This window comes from Hibiscus syriacus, unplaced genomic scaffold (genome assembly GCF_006381635.1).
Source record: "Hibiscus syriacus cultivar Baekdansim isolate YM2019G1 unplaced genomic scaffold, ASM638163v2 tig00112305_pilon, whole genome shotgun sequence".
NCBI lineage: Eukaryota > Viridiplantae > Streptophyta > Magnoliopsida > Malvales > Malvaceae > Hibiscus > Hibiscus syriacus.
The window spans coordinates 968,193-988,398 of record NW_024063299.1 but is presented as its reverse complement, the minus strand read 5'-3'; the positions used below and the strand labels follow the sequence as shown (position 1 = coordinate 988,398).

The following is a 20,206-nucleotide window of genomic DNA, read 5'->3' as shown; positions in this document are numbered from 1 at the left end:
ATAATTGAACTTGGCTTGCTTGATAGCTCGACCATGGCCTGGTAAGGCAAATCAAATTCAAGATTTTTCCGAGTTGAACTCAAATAGCATTTGAGCCCAAGTATCTGGTTACACCCCTATTCAGAATCATGAATTAATGATTCAATTTATTTACTTTTGAAATGCTTTGTTGTCTCTTAAAACCAACTGTTGATGATTGCTTCCTGTATCTGATGAGCCATATAGATTGAGACCAGAAAAAATACGTGCACAATTTTTTCTGCTCTTGTTTAGGGCCTGGGGTAGTTGCAGACTCCTTAAATACTTCAAAATTTCACTACTTCTACCAGACGATTACTAAAGATTGAGGCTAAAAAATTTAAACCAAACTGAAATTTGAAATTTAGATTGTTATCTGTTGCCCCTAGATCAGGAATAAGTAGCTTGAAGAAGCACGATTTTGGTGCTGTAAATTGAAACAACAGCTCAAGGCCACTGATACTTCCATCAGAGAGTTGGAGAAGCATTGTGTTTGAACTGAGAGGTGGCATTTGAGGCATGAATGCTCATCCTTTTATGATTTTGAAACACAAGTAGGACTCGTCAGTTTCTGCTATTGTAGATAAGGAAATTAACTCAAAAATCATTTTAAAAACTACCTTTGAATGATTATTTTATATTATTTAGTTTATGATTTAAATTTTATATATTAAAAATATACATTTAAATAAAATTTAATTGTTTTAATATTATAATATACCAATTTAAATTATGATAAAAATATATAAAAATATCTTTATTAAAAATAAATAAATTTATAATGACTATACATGTTTTATGAAGATATATAAAACTTCAAATTATTTTGTCAAAAAATTGTCATAATGAGATGAAATTTTCAAGTCTAAAAATTTTTTAATCATATAATTATGTATTGTTAAAAATTATGTGTTTATAAACTGTAAAATAAACAACCTTACCCGCTCTCCCTCCTTTAGAGTTTATACCTTTTTTATAGATCAAATTAAATTTTTTTTTGTTTAGCTGATGAGAACATTGATTTTGATATTAGTTTTCGATCGTCGATTCTCTTATCTTTTTGTTTCTTTTTTAATTTTTTAATAAGAATAATTATACTTTTGTGACACGTTTTTCTATGTCTTTGTGACACTTTTTTTGTTTTCTTTCTTGGTCGTTTGGTCATTCTTTTTTTTATGTTTCTCAGGGTCGGATTTAATAACGGTACGACTGATCAAGATGACGCTTATTTATAATCATGTTGATTTTCCTTGTTATGGACCATCAGACTGAATTTAGATACACAATTTTGTATTTGCGGATAGTTTCTCACGACGCTCAGCTTTGATTTGTTGTTCTCGGTGATATTTTAATAGCTTAATTATCTTTTGTGGTTCGTTTATGATGTAGTCATATTTGTTCGTATTTATTTTTTGTTCGAGTCTTTTGGTTGGTTTTCAATCTTTTCCATGTTTGACCCTTATATGATCTAAAGTGACTAGTTTCAATGTTAAAAAAAAATATCCAAATTATGTATTTAGTTTACGATGATAGTTGTAATCCTTATTATAATTTTGGATATTTTTATTTTTTGTTAAGACTAGCGACTTTTATTAAAAAAAATAAACTGTAAAATAAACACGATACAAGATAATAAAATAAAGGTTAAAATTGTAATTTTAGTTCTAAGAACAATTTTAAAATTTTAGTTTTTTAGTTTTTAACTTAAGTGTGTTTACCGAACACATTTTTTTAAAAAAATTGTTCAACATCAATTTTGTCTCTAAAAGTTTTTTTTTTGACTATCAAAACATTTTCTAAAAGCAATATTAAACGGAACCTAAATCATTTATGTAGAGAATGAGGTTTGTTCATCATAAAAAATTGGATAAATTATGGATTAAAAATTAAAAGGATATACTAATAACTAGTTGATCTAATAGGATAATACAATAACTCTCTAAAGTAAAGTCAGGAGTTCAAATTACGTTTGCGAATGGAATAATTTAGGTTGGGAAGGTCGCCTTTACCTCTATAATACCTGATTTGGATTAATCGATTAATAGATCGAATAGGTGGTTATAAAGAAAAAAAATTAGAAGGGTATGAAAAGTTCGGTGTTATCATAAAAATGTAAGAACTAAGAAATTATATGAATGAGATAGAAAAAAGAAAAGCAGTGGCATCATACACATTGCCATGCAGATGCAGCAAGCAAGCACCTATCTTGCCACCCTAAAGAAAGAGCCTTGGCTTCATCTCTTTCAAAAACTCTAAACCCACCATTAATCTCCTTTTCACACTGAAGTGGGCAATAGTGGATGGTGATTTTCAGCAGAAGTTTGGCCTGTATCAAACACTTTGAACTCAATTTCATCCCTTCAAATCCATGCCTCTCCATCCTGCTTTTCCATGTCTCCATCTTCTCATATCTCCGACACCATTAACTGTTTTCCTCATCCTCGTCGCAGTTGATCATACTTTTGATCTCTTTCCCTAGATGCTTTCTCTCCATGCTCAATCTCTCAGCGCTTTCCACCGGGAGACAATCATCCAGTGAATCAAACATGGCTGCAAAATAATGCAAAGACCCCATGAATCTCGATAGGAGGCTTCTTGGGCTTCGTCTACCTTCTTGTTCGACTAACACAACAATGGAAGGCCTAAGTGAATGCACTGATTCATCGTGTCTGACGCTTCCTCAAGTTATTCAATGTATTCAAATGGACACCAGATTCACAGCAACCGTTTCGTTTTTCTTTTACCAAGGTTAATCAGCTTGGATCCTCTTAGCAAGCCTTGAAACTCAAACACCAGATTGCGAAACCCTTTGGCAAAGCTCACTAATCTACTCTCGGTTTCTTGCAGTTGCGCTAAGCTTGTTGCGAAGCTGGTTAAACGGAACGATACACGGTTGCCATCGGTGGCCTTTTCGGAAAGGGATTGATGAGAGAAGGCCATTGAAAGCCATAAGAGACATCGAAGTCGATAACATGCAATGCTCGGTTTTGAGGTCTTCTTTCTCAAACGCTTCGATTATAGCTTGGTTAGCGGTGAAATGAGCGAATTGGTAATATGGTGACACCTTGTAAAGACAAGTGAAAGGTAGAATCTCTTCTTCAATGGTAGGCTCCTTCATGATCATCTCGTAGAAAGGCTATTTCCGAGTGAGAAGCCTCGCGAGTAAGCCGTCGGCGAAATAAGCGACGACCCTTTGAACCGAGCCCCGTTAACGACACCGTCCGGTAAAGTCGCGTGAGATTGTCCAAGGCAGAATTCACACTGTTCTCATCAACCGATGTCGCGGTGATGAGCAACAAATGGATCAAATGAAGGCCTTTACCGTCTTCGAGTACCGCTACTTTTCGCTTGTGGTGATCAAGCTTTAACATCTCCTCTCTCACTTGAAGAAGCTTGAATATCTTCCCTTCACAACATTCGTATGACGACGATGGGTCGGTTTTTAATGGCGGCTTGCAAGCAAGAAACTTTCTCTTCCTCTTCTTACCCTCAAAGTTTTCATCGCCGGGATCCGCCATAATTGTCAGGCTGAGATTCAATGTCTCCTCATGAATCTTCTTCCATGATCATGTTTCGACAGAAAGAGTTAATGATGGAAAAACATAGATCCGAGAGAAAAATCTGAACAAGTACTACACAAAATTTTATGACATGAACAAGGCTTAGTATTTAATGGGCAAGAATAGCATGAGAATAACCCCTGAAAATTCCCTTGTGTCGTTACATGTGAAAGGAACCAAAAGATTAAATATAAGAAGAAAGAGCGGTTGAAGATTTTTTTCCGCGGTTAAATTATGGTTTTGGTCCCTCAATCATGCTCAAATCCAAACTTTTTTCTTATATTTTGGTTAAACATAATTTGATTCTCTATTTTTATACTATTATTAGTTAGTCCTAATAGTAACACCTTATGAAAACACCCCTTCTAACAGAAAAATAATTATGCCAACATAATTAACTGATCTTCGTGCCATTATTTTAACCAAAATACTTAACAATTCATACTAATTAGTAATATTATAGAAGCAGATGATCAAATAATATACCAAATGAAAGTATGGAGGCTAAATCTCAAATTAAACAGGGTAGAAGGATTTTTACTTGTTTTCCTTAAATTTGTTTTTCAATTGAATTTTAGATAGAGATAAAAGAAGGAAATTCTTGTATTCTAATGAATCAATGTGTTAGGTGAAGATATCATTTAGATTTTTTCGGGAAAGCTACCTGAAATTTCAATCAAACGCATACATAATAAATAATCAAAATAAAATAAATTTTTGATATTTTTTTTACATTTTATTTTATATACATCATATTATTTTATAATAAGTATTAAAAATATGAAACTATTAAAAAAGAAATAAAATAGGTTTATACTCATATAATTATATATAAAATAAATGATCATTTTGAAATAACTATATTATTTTAGAGGTATTAGGGAAGGGAATTGTCTAATACTTGAAAAAGGAAGGGGATGACATTCTCGGGAAATGGCCCAAAAATTACTATAGTAGGGAATACTCCATTATCCCGAGAGGAAATACTCTTAAACCAAACATGAGTATATAAATTCTGAAAAAGATTATTCCCTCTAATAATGATATTTTTCGTGAATCAAACACCACCTTAGATTTTTTTCCTCAAATGAATTATGGTTTTGGAAAAGCTACGTGAAATGCAATTTCGGAGTTGGGGAAGGTAACATTAAAGATGTCAAATTGAAGTGGGAAAAACCAACCACCCTACCAACAAACTTGTCCTGTAACACCCCCAACCTGTATTTGACCCGGATACGAATCTGATGTCACATTGACTTTTCAAAGTATTTACTTTTAAAAACTAATCGAAATTTTAAACATTTATTTGTATCAAAATGGTGGAACCCTTAAATATAAGTAATTATAGAAAAACTCAACTCAAATTGAAAATAAATACTCAATATTCATAAATACAGTAAAGTAAGTTTACAAAATCTGATCAGAGCATATGCGATTTAAACATGAATTTACATGTCAACACATTAAGTACAACAAAATGACATATTGTGTAAATCGTTTCTGATATGATCATCTTGCAGAGATATGTTGTCTTAACTTATCCTAGCTCTGATCTTCCGTCTTCTTTGAACCTACGTGTGAAAACACTCATACACTAAGTCTTTGGCTTAGTGAGGCATATAATGCATAAATAAACATTTAAACTTACTCCTAGCTTTTATAATTAAAATCATAGAATAAAGAAACTATAGCCTAATTCATCAACAAAGACATATATTATCATACACTGTTCATTCATATTATTTCTTGTAATAGCCCATGGTACATCATTGAGAACTTAAGGTATGTGAGTGCATTGAGGTTGTGCACTAATGATGTCACCACTGCTCATATAAATTGCACCGAAGTACAGCATAGAATATGCATCGAAGTTCCACATAGAAATATCCCGAAGGACCACATAGTATTGTCCCGCAGGACCACGTAGAAATTGTCCCGAAGGACCACGTAGAATTGTCCCGAAGGACCGCTTAGAACCCTCGACTCTTGGCATGTGAATTATACCTTTAGCTCTCATATCACATACTTATGGGCTATACCATTTACACATTTCAAATAACTTGTATCACATTCATAATCACATAGATCAATAAACGTAGTATACACATAAACAATGCACGTAAGCGTATTAAAAGAATCAACACTATGCTTGTATTCATGTAAACATGTAATCATATCATTTCATAGACTTCCAAACATCGTTTTAATCAAAACATTGGAAATAGACTTATCGCAAGTCTTCTTTCCATAAAACAATATATATATATATATATATATTAGTATGCACTTACTTTGGCCTCACTTAGTCAAAGCAACACACTTATCACTCTTGGTCAATTTAATAACTTCGAGTCGTCTGATACTTTCCTTCGTTCAATATCTACACAATAATATGATAGGTATGAATTTCAGAGTTCATATTACTATTAATCAATCCTTAATAATATATGCTAAACGAAGCACTTAATTCACAATTTCAATCTGAATAGTATAGGTACCCTAGGCCCTGTACCGATACTTTCTCATTATGGTATCGATACAATCCTTCAGTATCGATACCCTTTCTATATTCTGGAATTCATCTTCTAAGAATGGTATCGATACTTGTCCATTAGTATCGATACCCTCGGTATCAATGCTACTTCTTTAGTATCGATACTGATTTAAGGATTCATATAATTTTACCTTATGGTATCGATACTGTTCTTACAGTATCGATACCCAAAACAATATTTCACCTATTTTTTCCTTGAAGTATCGGTACTGTTCATCCAGTACCGATACCCTTGCCCAAAAATTACCTACTTCATTTCAAAAATTTGCCAGAACTTACCTAAACCCCACTCTTTTAACTCCTTTCAAGCTTTTAAACTTAACTATACTTATTAAAACCTACTTATATCACTTTAACACACTTAAACATCTAAAATGCCACATAATCACTTGAAATCAAAAATCATACCTGTCGTAACCGGTTTTCGCCTGGGCACGAATTTTTTACTTGGCGGGAAAAATAATGTGGATAAAAAATGATTTTGATTTAAAAATGTTTTGGTAAGGCTTCTGGTATTTTTTTGTTTCGATATTTTGGTAGTTTGGTTGCTGTTGGATGTCTCATTTTTTCGTCTCTTTCGCAGGTTCAGTCGATTCTCCTCCCCTCTTCCTTTTTTTTTTGCAGGCTCGGTGGTGGCTTTTATAGCCACCACAAAGCTCTCCATGGACCAGGTAATAAGGGGGAGTTCGGTGAGTCACCAAACTATGGTGGTGACTCACCCTATAGCTTCAACGTGGAGGGGCAGCTGTCGTTGGAAGCTACTGGAAATGCTGTGTGGAGTGGCTGCTTTAGCTGCTGGAAATTGCTGGAAATGTAACGTGGAGCTGCTGGAATGGAGAGGTAAAAATGGTGATTACAGCTGCCCCTCTTTGCTCGTTGTTGTGGAACAGGAATGGAGCAAAGACATAAAAACACCATTTTTAGCTTGAAATGTTTAAACTTCTGAGCTATAAGTTCTTCTCATTATGAACTTTTTGCTCACTTCGGACGAGTTCTTCTCATTATGAACTCTTCTACTGGGAATGACGATCCACATCCTTCTGTGATGGATTTGACAAATGGTTGAACAATGTTGATGTTGATATATTTCCCTCTATGATGAGTTGAGCAAAAAGTTGAATAAGTTCTTCAGATTATGAATTTCTTCTTCTTTAGGACTAGTTCTTCTCATTATGAACTCTTCTACTGGGAATGATATTTCATATTCTTCTATGATGAAATCTAGCAAAAGGTTGAACAAGTTCTTCTCATTATGAACTTCTTCTTCCTCTTCAGATGAGTTCTTCTCATTATGAACTCCTTCTGGAAATGCTGATCCTCAAAAGAGGTGTTGTTGATTCAACTTCATATGTGATGAATTAAGGCAAGGTTGAACAAGTTCTTCTCATTATGAACTTCTTCTTCCTCTTCAGATGAATTCTTCTCATTATGAACTTCTTCTGAAAATGTTGATCCTCAAGTGAGGTTCTTCTTTCATTCAGCTCCATAGGTGATGAATCAAACTAAGGTCGAACAAATTCTTCTCATTATGAACTTCTTCTCCCTCTTCAGATGAGTTCTTCTCATTATGAACTCTTTCTGGAAATGGCTCTGCTGCTCTATCTCTTTCTGAAATGGTGTCAAACAAAAGGTTGAACAAGTTCTTCTCATTATGAACTTATTCTTCCTCCTTCAGATGAGTTCTTCTCATTATGAACTCTACCTGGCAATGCTGATCCATCGAATGGTGAATTCGAGCAAAAAGTTGAATAAGTTCTTCTCATTATGAACTTATTCTTCCTTCTTCAGATGAGTTCTCTCATTATGAACTCTTCTGGCAATGTTGATCCATCGAGTGATAAATTCAAGCAAAAAGTTGAACAAGTTCTTCTTATTATGAACTTCTTCTCATTCTTCAGATGAGTTCTTCTTATTATGAACTCGACCTGGCAATGCTGATCCATCGAGTGATGAATTCGAGCAAAAAGTTGAACAAGTTCTTCTCATTATGAACTTCTTCTTCTTTCTTCAGATGAGTTCTTCTCATTATGAACCCTTCTGGAAATGTTTTAAGAAAAAAACATTCTGCACTGTAGGGCTTACAGCTGACCCGAAGGTTTTGAAAACATCAAAAAGCTCCCGAAGGCTTTTTGGAAACATCATGCACTGTAGGACTTACAGATATGAGAAATAGTTTACTAAGTAAGAAACTATGAAAATCGTTTTCTTACTATTCAACAATTTCATTTTTAGAAAAGATTGAATGAGAAACTATGAAAATCATTTTCTCATTATTTTTCAAAATAACATGTTGATTGGGTAACATGCCCCAATCTCAAGATAATGCTCACTCTTGTGGATTGCGTCCATCTCTCCTTCAGATGTTTGCATGATTCCTACATTTGAGGTTTTGAATTCTATCTTCTTCTTGTAAGGTATTTTCCATCATGAATCTTCTTTTTCATACGAAAATCTGAAAAAACCTTATGTTTGAATGCAATAAAATGTATCAATGTAATGCATTTTCTATTGTGCAAATGATGTTCTTATGAATGGATGAATGTTGATGGAATCTTCATTTGACTTTTAAAGTATTGAACTCGGTCTTCCTTCACCTCATCATTTATTTACAGGGTTACCTCTGGAGTGTAGCAACTTATGCTATCAAGCTTTCATTTCTGAAGAATCATCTGATCAATCTGTATATTTGTATCTTCGTGTCTTCTTTTCTTCATGAAAGTCTCAGAAGAAATGTTTCATTTATGGAACTCTTGTCGTAGTCAGAATTATGACTTTGATGCCCCATTTTGTCTTGGATAAAACCAACTTTCTTTGCTTGGACTTGTGCAGAAATCCGATAAAGCTTTCATCTTTGAAAAGAGAATCTATCATCTTTAAAAAGAGAATCTATCATCTTTGAAGAGAGAATCTATCATCTTTGAAAAGAGAATCTATCATCTTTAAAAAGAGAATCTATCATCTTTGAAGAATGTAGATGTAGATATGTCTGACTCAGCAGAGATTAATTAGGAGAGTAGAGTCTGTTCTGATTTGACTCTTGAAATAGATCATAAGGAAGATTTATCCTAATTCCTTTCATGTCTCCACATCTAATTGGATCTCGAACAAAGCAACTCAAACCATATCATGTAGAGATGTTTAACAATAACCTATTATTTGATCTTAGTTGGCTCCAATAGTTTCTTGTTGTTAAAATTTCAGCTCTCCTTCTGTGGAAAGAAATCTTCATCATATCTCACTTCTAATCTTGGGGTTGAAGAAGACAGACTTCATCTTGGATCAATAAATGGAAACCGTATGATCGCAACATTGGTTTAGCACCATAATCGCTGGTTCATAAAACATTTGATAACACATTCATCCTTTCCTGTGGCTTCTGCCCGAATTTCTGGTCAATGAAGCTCTTTGCATAGTGTTCAAAATTTTTTTGTGTGACGTTACAAGACCACTTGAGAACAAAACTCAATGCGAATACAAGTGAGATGCTGGTGTGTTTCCTGACCAAAAAATTGGTCAAATTCACAAAATATGCTAGTGCCGAATTGAATAGGAGATACCAACTGATCTTGATATCATTTCGAGTAAGGGCAAGTGTGATACCGATCACATTTTTCATAACTAAGCATTGTAGGAAGTAAAAACTCATCAACTATAGGAGCCATGTACGGAAGGGAGTTCATGGAATTCTTGCTGTTGGGGATGAATTGCACGTGATAAAACCAAAATAGATGAAAACTTCAGTTCAGTCTGGCTGGCAATGATAACCCCAGTAACATCGGGAAAGAGCAATATACATAAGCCGAGCCTTTTTATTCAATGTCATCAAGTAAACAAAAACTGATGTGAAAAACAGCTGCATAACCTCAATAGTATGGTTGAAACTAACTACCAGGAATCTCAAAGAAATATTTTCAATCATCACTGATACAGAGAATGCAAAATTCAAAGCCTAGATTTTGAAGAACTGAACCTTGGATCGAATGGTCTACATGGGGACCATCTTTATCCATACAACCATGGTGTAGCTTAATAAAGAACACACTATCATGTGACACATGGTTAAGAAGATTGGGTATTAAACTAGTCGGAATTTTAAACATTTATTTTTATCAAAATGGTTGAACCCTTGAATATCAGTAATTATAGAAAAACTCAACTCAAATCAAAAATAAATATTCAATATTCATAAATACAATAAAGTAAGTTTACAAAATCTGATCATAGCATATGAAATTTAAATATGAATTTACATGCCAACATATTTAGTACAACAAAATGACATACTGTGTAAATCGTTTATGATTTGATCTTCTTGCAGAGATATATTGTCTTGACTTATCCTAGCTCTGATCTTCCGTCTTCTTTGAACCTACGTGTAAAAACACTTACACGCTATGTCCTTGACTTAGTGAGGCATATAATGCATAGATAAAACATTAAAACATTAAAACTTACTCCTAGCTTTTATAATTAAAATCATAGAATAACGAAACTATAACCTAATTCATTAACAAAGACATATATTATCATACACTGTTCATTCATATTATTTCTTGTAATAGCCCATGGTACATCATTAAGAACTTAAGGTATGTGAGTGCATTGAGGTTGTGCACTAATGTAGTCACCACTGCTCATATAAATTGTACTGAAGTGCCACGTAGAATATGCACCGAAGTGCCACGTAGAAATGTCCCGGAGGACCACATAGTATTATCCCGTAAGACCACGTAGAAATTGTCCTAAAGGACCACATAGAATTTTCCGAAAGGACCACGTAGAACCCTCGACTCTTGGCATGCCAATTATACCTTTAGCTCTCAAATCACATACTTATGGGCTATACCATTTACACATTTCAAATAGCTAGTATCACATATTCATATAATCACATAGATCAATAACACGTAGTATACAACAAAAACAATGCATGTAAGCCTATTAACAGAATCAACACTATGCTTGTATTCATGTAAACATGTAATCATATCATTTCATAGACGTCTAAACATTATTTTAATCAAAATATTGGAAATAGACTCATAACAAGTCTTCTTTCCATAAAACAATGTATATATAGTAGTATACACTTACCTTGGCCTCACTTAGTCAAAGCAACACACTTATTACTCTTGGTTAATTTAATTACTTCGAGTCGTTTGATACTTTCCTTCGTTCAATATCTACACAATAATACAATTGGTATGAATGTTGGAGTTCATATTACTATTAATCAATCCTTAAGAACATAAGTTAAACGAAGCACTTAATTCACAATTTCAATATGAATAGTATCGATACCCTATGCCTAGTATCGATACTTTCTCATTATGGTATCAATACTATCTTTCAGTATCGATACCCTTTCTACATTCTGGAATTCATCTTCTAAAATGGTACTACTTGTCCATTAGTATCGATACCATTGATATCGATGCTACTTCTTTAATATTGATACTGATTTAAGGATTCATACAATTTTGCCTTATGGTATCAATAGTGTTCTTACAATATCGATACCCAAACCCAGATTTCACCTATTTTTGCCTTCAAGTATCGGTATTGTTCATCCAGTACCGATACCTTTGCCTAGAAATTACCTACTTCATTTCGAAAATTTTCCAAAACATACCTAAACCCCACTCTTTTAACTCTTTTCAAGCTTCTAAACTCAACTATATTTATTAAAACCAACTTATATCACTTTAACACACTTAAACATCCAAAATCCCACATAATCACTTGAAACCAAAAATCATTCCAATTTATCAACATGCCCAAAATCCTATTCCAACACCTTAGATTTCTTATTCTTACTATTGACAGATCAAATTTTTCTTCAAAATCCATTTACTCATGATTTCTCATAAATTCTCTCAAAAACCCTTTTTACATAATCCCCCATAACTTATCCATCTTTTACTTTCTAATTCTCTTTAAGTTTTCTCAAGCTTTCCTAATACCCCAGGAATAAAAAATAATTTAAATTTATAAGAAATAACTAAGTTAAAGATTCCTTCCATTAGCTATGGAGTCACGATGGAGAGAAGGAGAAAAGGGTGAAGAAAAGAGAATTCTAGATTTTCTTGCTTTAACTCTTTCCTCCCAATTCCATGTGTATAAATTAAACCAAAGAATAAATTTTAAATTCATTTCCTTGACTAAAGACTATTATACCCTTCTATCTTTCAATCTTTGCTAAACAATCATACACAAATAAATTTTAAATTAAATCCCTAAACTTTTTAATTTTTCTAAATTGACCTCTAAGTTTCAAAATCTTACATTTTAGTCACTAACCCGATATTTGGGATGTTACATGTCCAAACTTGTAATACATAATATATGATAGATTCGATTTTAAATCTAGATAAACTTACGTATAAATTAAAATTTTTGAATTCGAGTCATCTAAAAAGAAAATTTCACTCGTTACTTAAATATAATAAAATGAAAAGTTGAGAGTTAAAGCATAAAACAGAAGTGATTCTATGTGGATCCCAAGGAATAATCCGAATTATACATAGGGAGAAATGTTTGAATGTGTCCCAACAAGAAAGCATTACCCCCCTAAAAGAACAAAACAAGACCACATGAAACCAAACTTTTGCTTCAATATTTACTGGCAAATTAAGCAACCACACAAAAAATTGTAAACGAAATTTTTTTACAGTATATTTAATCGCTTTTCATGATGAATTTTGATAAGATGATTTCTTAGTTCTCTCATAATAATTTGACAAATTAATATTTATTATAAAATGTTTAAGAGATGTGGTTTTAAAAAAGTAACACATGGTTTGCACATCATTTGAAATTGCTTGCTGATAGGTCAATATATGGCAACTTCCCACACAACCACTGCTAAATGAAGGAAGACAGAGGAGTCGTGTAGTCACTCATTTTCGTCCGGGGTTTTATTCAGTATATAATATATATAATATATAGTTTTGAAAACATTTTTGAATATATATATATATATATATATATAATATATAGTTTTGAAAACATTTTTTGAAAATATATAATATATAGTTTTGGAAACAATTTTTGAAAATATATATAATATATAGTTTTGAATTTTTTAAAATATATATATATAATATATAGTTTTGAAAAACAATTTTCGAAAATATATATAATATATAGTTTTGAAAACATTTTTCGAAAATATATATAATATATAGTTTTGAAAACATTTTTGAAAATATATATAATATATAGTTGTGAAAACATTTTTAAAAATATATATAATATACGGTTTTGAAAACATTTTCGAAAAAGTGGATAATATAACGTTTTAAAATGTTTTTGGAAAATATATATAATATATATTTTAGAAAACATGTTTGGGTTTTGAAAATGTTTTTTTAAATATATATTATAGTATACTTTTTTTATTTATTTTATTTCTTTATTTCTATTTATTTTTATAGGTCCAATAAAGTCCAACAGACCCGATTAGAGGGGGCCTGACCCAGCCCAAACACATTAGGGCTTTTGCACCAAGCAAAGGCACGCCACAAGAAAAAAATATCAGGCACATGATAGCCATGCGCAGACCTTAAGCCAGAAATGGAGCAAATCACGGGACTCAACATCCCCTATTTTTCCGGCAACGTCGTGCCGAGAGAATCAATCATGACCAATAAATCCCCATAGGATCGTGGTTTTAACAACCCGATTCAAAGGGTTTCCTATACTATAAATACCTCTGGAAAGGCACACCAAAGAGGATCGAAAAAAATACTGAGAAGGTATCACCGGAAAAGCCAAAATACCAACCGAGCAACAAAGAGAACAAGCAATACTAAGCAAAATACACCAAAAACTGAAACCCCAAAGTAAAACATCAAAGCAAATAATGTCAAAAATAAAGTTCGAAGCGAAAGAACAAAGATATCATCGGTTGCGTGGGATGGAGCACGATCGAGGGGGAAGGCAACGATCACCAAAGAAAAGAAGGTCGTCGCCAAAAAGGTAAAACCCAAAACTCATCTTTAGATCTACGTCGAGAAAAACATCTTTTCGAACTCTGGGTTTCGGATCTGTGTTCTTGGGGGAGAGGGGAGCATGTTGGTATAATTTGGGATTTTTCGGCCACCGGTGGTGGTGGCCGGAGCGACGGAGCGAGGCGGAGCTACGACGGTGGGAAGGTCGGAGAAGACGATGGGAGGAAGAGAGTGTTTTAAGTTGTTTTTTTTTGTTTTTTAGGTTTGGTGTTAAAATGAAATTATTTTGGGGTCTGGGAGTATTTATAACTGAGGGGCCACTATGTAATTAACTAATAGTTAAAGGGTAAACTACGCCAATGGTCACTGATGTTTGGGTAAGTTTTCGTTTTCACCACTAATGTTTTAAAAGTTACAAATCAGTCACTAACGTTATCGGTTGTGATAAAATGGTCACTGGCCGTTAACCGCCGTTAAGAGGCGTGACGAAAAATACAGTTGGACCGTTTTCTGGTGAGTTGGATCGTTGACCGCCATTTTGACTCGCTCTCATTTTTCTTCAGTCCATTCTCCATCTTCTTTTTCTTCTTCTTTCTTTCTCTTCACTTTTCTTCGCTTTTTTTTTTCTTTTTCTCTTATCACACACATGAAACCTCAATGACAAATAACCCAGCTCCGCCACTTACCACAACCACTTGGCCACCACATCACTCCTCAATCAGCCACCCAGCCGCCTCTTGCACCCACATATATTAGTTAATTATTACAATGACCAGTACCAGAAACGGTCTTTTCTACCTTTTCTTAGCGCATGACAGTGACGTTTTGATTCATGCTATAGTTGAACAAGTACATCAAACGCAGCTGATCCCAGTGTTATTTTTCTTTCAATTTTTGGGGATTGATTATTTTATCTGTAGTATGTCCAGTTGAATCTCTTGCTCATCATAGACATAGAATCAGCTGAATCAATCTAGAGGAGAGAAGATGGAGAGCACCATGAAAGAGATGAGAGGCGGGGAAACAGTGCTTGATTTGTCCCCCCAGAGCCACTGTAGGTGGCGGCGTTAAGGATGTTTACGGTGATGATTGCGCCACCGAGGACCAACTCGTCACCCCATGAACTTACTCTGTTGCAAGGTCACCCTTTTTCATTTTTTTTCTTGTGAAGCTTGTGTTTTTTTTATGGGTTTTTAAACTGTTCTTCCAGGGTTGCAGTGGATATTCATTGTTGAGGGATCCCCACCATAACAAAGGGCTTGCCTTCACTGAGAAAGAAAGAGATTCTCACTACTCGCGTGGTTTACTCCCTCCTGCTGTTGTCACTCAACAGCTTCAGGTTTCATACTATAATTTCAAACCCATTTTTGGCTATTCCCCAGATTTTAAGAAGTATTAATTCATGTTTTATGTTTGTTATAATTCCTAGGAGAAGAAATTGATGAACAATATCAGGAAATATCAAGTTCCCCTGCAAAAATACATGTCCATGATGAAACTTTAGGTCTCTCTTGTACCTCTCTTTACATTCACTTTAAGCTTTGGTTTTGTTCATTCTCTTTACATTCACCATTAACAGGAAAGGAATGAGAGACTGTTTTACAAGCTGCTGATCGATAATGTTGAGGAGCTGCTCCCAATTGTTTATACCCCAACCGTAGACGAAACTTGCCAGAAGTACGGGAGCATCTTCAGGCGTCCGTAGGGTCTTTATATAAAGAGAAGTATGAATGTTTGTCCTATGTAATTTGAATCCTCGAGTGGACTGGCTTGACTTAGTTCAATCATAACGTGCAGGGGAAAAGTTCTTGATGTCTTGAAGAACTGGCCGGAAAGAAGTATTCAAGTTATCGTCGTAACCGATGGTGAGCGTATTTTGGGCCTTGGGGATCTTGGCTGTCAGGTGAAATTGTTTAAAGTCCATTTCTTTCAGTTAGAAACATTTTTGTTGGTGCTTTGTTTAAATTGCAGTTTTGGGATTCTGTGAAATAAATGAATAACTAGTTTTGGCCATTGTTCGGTTGGAAATTCAGGGGATGGGAATTCTTGTTGGGAAATTGGCTTTGTCCACAGCACTCGGGGGGGGGGGGGGGGGGTTCGTCCTTCAGCAGTAAGCATCGTCGAGTTCTTCATTTGATGTTCTTGAGATATACATTTATGGTTCTTAAGCTGAAATTTTACATGGTTGGAGAACTAGAAGTGAACTTTGATATAAACAACAATTGTGATGATACTGTGTAGCTCTCATATTGATTGATTCTGCTTTATAGTGTTTACCGGTGTCCATCGATGTCGGAAAAAATAATGAGAAGTTGTTGAAGGATGAGTTCTACATTGGGCTTCGACAAAGGAGGGAAACTGGGCAGGTTGGTGGATTTTAACAGCATAATCATTACGAACATATTGATAAGAGGAAAAGTGAAGAAAAATGAAGAGAAAGAAAGAAGAAGAAGAAAAGTGAAGAAAAAGAAGATGGAAGAATAGATTGAAGAAGAAGAAGAGCCAGTCAAAATGGCGGTCAACGATCCAACTCAGCAGATAACAGTCCAGTTGTATTTTTCGTCACGTCTGTTAACGGAAAGTGACCATTTTGTTACAAACGATAACGTTAGTGACCTATTTGTAACTTTTTGTAACTTTTGAAACATTAGTGGTGAAAACGAAAACTTACCCAAACATCAGTGATCATTGGCGTAGTTTACCCATAGATAAATTATTTCCGTAGTCCCTGCACTTTTGAGGTGTAATTCATTTCAATGACCTGTTTCAATTTTGCCTTAGAATTTTCAATTATTTCAATTTAATCATTCGTTATATTTATTATATTTCACGATTTAATCCCCTAATTTTTTGTTTTCTTTGGCAAATCATTTTCTAATATTAATTAAAACCATAAATATATATTTAATTCAATTTGGTCACTTATTTTTTATTTGTTTATTTTTATTTTTTAGCATTTTTTTTTACATTTTACTTCTTTTTAACATTTTCTTTTTATCTTTTTTGTTCTTTTTAAAATTTAAATTTAAATTTTTTCGTTTTTAATATTTTCCTAATTTAATTTAATTTAATTTCTTTTCACTTTTAATATTTCCGTATTTAACTCTTTCATTTATTTTAATCCTTTTTTTCCATATTATTTCACGTTTTAATATATCTTCTGAACTTTTTGGGGGCACTTTTAACCAATCAAAGGTAAGTAATTTGAATCGAGTCTTTAAATTTAAATTTAAATTTTCGCAATTAAGACAATCGATAAATTAAAATGGTACCAAAAAGATTAGTTCAATGGTGCTAATCATTTCTTGACTGTAACTAACTCTAGAATCTAACATATTTATGGTAAAACGCAGATAAGATAAGATGATGTCCGATCAACCAAATTTGTTTTACAAAAAAAAAAAAACAAATGAACGGTGGCGGCTCTTACATGTTTTATTTAAGTCGAAGCCCAATTATGGGTCCACCAGAAGGACGGTTGAGACAGTTTGGTGACTCTGCTAGGGACCAGGTAAGTGAGTCAGGCTAAGGCTAATTTTCGGTTGTCTTCTTAAGTGAAAATTGTAAGTTTAAATTTTAATTTAAGTTTTCGATCCTTATTACTTACCTTTGATTATTTTTCAAATAAATAGTTGTACTGACGTTTTTTAATGATTTCATCTTATTAAACATTTTCATCTCAGACTCTATACCCGAGCTCCAAACCCTTTTTTTAAGTAGAGGTGAAAGTGACACCTTCGTGGGAATTTATTCTTCGTATAGGCCTAGCAAGTAACCTTCGGGATTCATATACCTTATGTCTTCGTGTGAATTTATTCTCTGTATAGACATAAGGGAATGTATCCTCTCGAGTTTAACTTGGTCCACATAAGCTTTTAATGGGCTTAGGACTGAGGGTCTGGCAAGCCTAAGGAGGCACCAACAAGGAGAACTCGGATACCTTCTTTAGAACTTAAACCAGGAGATAAGGAATTAGAGCCCACCCCGAAACTCCATTTCAAAACCTAGGATGTTTGAATTATTTTCTGTTTTACTTCATGTTCAAAGCATGCAATTTATGTGATCATTTTTTTACTTTTATTATTATTATTTCTATTTGACTAACAGGTTTTTCTTTCATGTTTGTTCTTTTTTTTATCGTTTGCATCATAAAAAGAGGTGATTGATCCACAAAAAAAGTGTTCGTTACACACAAATAATCTGTATTAATGGACAAAGGGGTTGTAATGCAAGAGGTGAAAAATGTCGAGGTCCGACTATGGTCTGAAAAGACTCAGAAAGAAAAGGGAGACAGTCTGCAAGGCAACTATATGTCAGATCCGATTGGTTATGCTTCTGTCAGCCTTAAGCAGAATGAAGTTCAGGAACTACGAAGCATTTAGAACAGTTAAAGACCTCCGAAAAACGGTTTTTAGACGACCAACACTAAAGAAAACGACTGAAGACTAAGGTAGCTGACTTGGAGAGGTCTTATAAAAAAACAACAAGAACATAATGGCAAAACCATAGTTGAGTTAAAAGATTGTGGATGGATTCAAGAAAAAAGCAAGTGAGCTTAAGATATTTCCCTTCGATGGAGGTTTCCAATAACGTTTTCGTTGGGAACATGCTCTGTAACACCCCAACCCATATCCGACCCAAATACGAGTTTGAGATGTCACATCAACCTTTCAAATCATTTTCTTATATAAAATAGAGGAAAATTCAGATTTAATTTAAACATAGGAAGTAATTTACATAAATAAATTCAAAACGTTTACAAAAACTGTTCAGAGCTTCTACACTTTAATTCTTTAAATACATGCCAACGTCATATAATACAACGAATAACATACTGATAAATTTCTTCTGAACTAATCTTCGATGATGCTATACTGCCCTCCGCTTCCTAACTTTTCTTTTAAAACTTTTGGGATCCTACGTGTGAAACAATCACACGCTAACTCATAGACTTAGTGAGACATGTAATAAATAATAGAAACTATAACTACTTAACAAATGCATGTACATTTTATACAACACAAGACTTATATGTACACTTATCATTATTATCATTATTAACATTCTTATCATTAATTCATACAATCATATACTCTTAAAACTAACAATGCATACAACATCATATAACTTTGGTAATTATTTTTACATTACAAAGCATATATCTCATACACAATGCACTTGTTTTTATCTTTCTTTATTAGCCCATGTATACTTCTGAGAACTTAAGGTATGTGAGTACATAGAGGTTGTGCACATATGCTGTCACCAGAGCTCGTATAATTCCCACTATGGGTACATAGGATTTGTCCCGAATGACCACATAGATGTCCCGAAGGACCATATATAACACATATGTTTCGAAGGACCACTCATTAAGGACCACATACATATTCCAATGGATAAAATAAGTGTACCAAAGTACCATATATATGTTCCAAATGAATACATATATGTCCCGAAGGACCACGTAGAATCCTCGACTCTTGGCATGCCAACTATACCCCTAGCTCTCATAACACATAACATGGGCATTATTATTTATGTTTATCACACATTCACACATTCATATCACACATGAATATAACTTATGGCTTCTTATCACATATCATTTAAAACTCTCATGGAGTCTCATATCTTCTTATCATATATCTCATATCATATGTTCTTGTATTCATATAACACATAATCACATAGCTTACTTTCATATCTCTCTTGTCATATATCTTATCTCTTATGATCATATAGTCATATAATTTATTATCACATGGCTCATAATTACCTAATTTATCACACATACATACTGATGTGAACACAACAACACAAATGGATCCTGAAGTCATGCCTCAAGAACCAATCACTTGTGCAAAGGCTAAACAATTCAGGGAAGTACTTTCTCATAAGTGCCTTAATGTTTTTAAATCTTTTAATGAGAAAGAACCCTTAGATAATAGGTTGTTTAATATTTACATATTGAATATTAAATGACCTATAGTTCACATTCTTATATTATACATTATATAAGTTCATTTACTTAGTTTATTTCTTTATGTTATATATGTAGGCACATTCGACCAATACTTGGGAGCTACATTGGAGTTAAATGGAGCATGCAAAAGCAAGGA

At 33.6% G+C, this 20,206-nt stretch overlaps 1 long non-coding RNA gene and 1 pseudogene across 1 annotated transcript; one reads left to right on the top strand and one right to left on the bottom strand.

The window, feature by feature from the left end:
• Positions 1–2,133: 2,133 nt before the first annotated feature.
• LOC120177713 lies at positions 2,134–4,547 on the bottom strand (annotated as a pseudogene).
• Positions 4,548–14,954: 10,407 nt separating this feature from the next.
• LOC120177724 lies at positions 14,955–16,502 on the top strand. Its single transcript, XR_005521459.1, has 5 exons — positions 14,955–15,224; positions 15,303–15,423; positions 15,514–15,588; positions 15,664–15,808; positions 15,882–16,502. It is a non-coding gene; the product is annotated as an uncharacterized LOC120177724 (long non-coding RNA).
• Positions 16,503–20,206: the final 3,704 nt, after the last annotated feature.